The sequence below is a fragment of the Austrofundulus limnaeus genome, unplaced genomic scaffold (assembly GCF_001266775.1).
Source record: "Austrofundulus limnaeus strain Quisiro unplaced genomic scaffold, Austrofundulus_limnaeus-1.0 Scaffold2291, whole genome shotgun sequence".
NCBI lineage: Eukaryota > Metazoa > Chordata > Actinopteri > Cyprinodontiformes > Rivulidae > Austrofundulus > Austrofundulus limnaeus.
In genome coordinates, this window is record NW_013954693.1 from 1 (window position 1) to 489 (window position 489).

Sequence of the window (489 nt, forward strand, 5' to 3'; positions counted from 1 at the left end):
ATATAAAGATATTTTTGCAACACCGGGAGAGACTGAGTTCAAATTTTCTGCACTCCTAGACACTCCAAGTACACAACAACAAAAATATATAAATTAAAAAAATAAAGCATTTAAACCACACAAAAAATGGATTTTGCATGATATGTCCCCTTTATTTGTGTGCAAGTTGTCTGAAAACCTACAGGAATGAAATATGCATGAGCTGGAATTTGTGACTTATATATAAAAACAAAAACAGACACAGTTTTCACTGTCAGGATACAGAGTGACTGCTTGGATATTTGTGAGCTATAAAAGAGCAAGGAAGAGGAGAATTTTATTATAGAGTCCAGCTGAGGCAGAGATGAACTTACTGCTGTGCACATGAACTGAAGTATAAACGAATCAAAACTGCTAAAAGGATGATAAAATCAAAGACACAAAGCTGCATTTCTCTCTGCCTTACATAAATATGCACACACACACACACACACACACACACACACACAC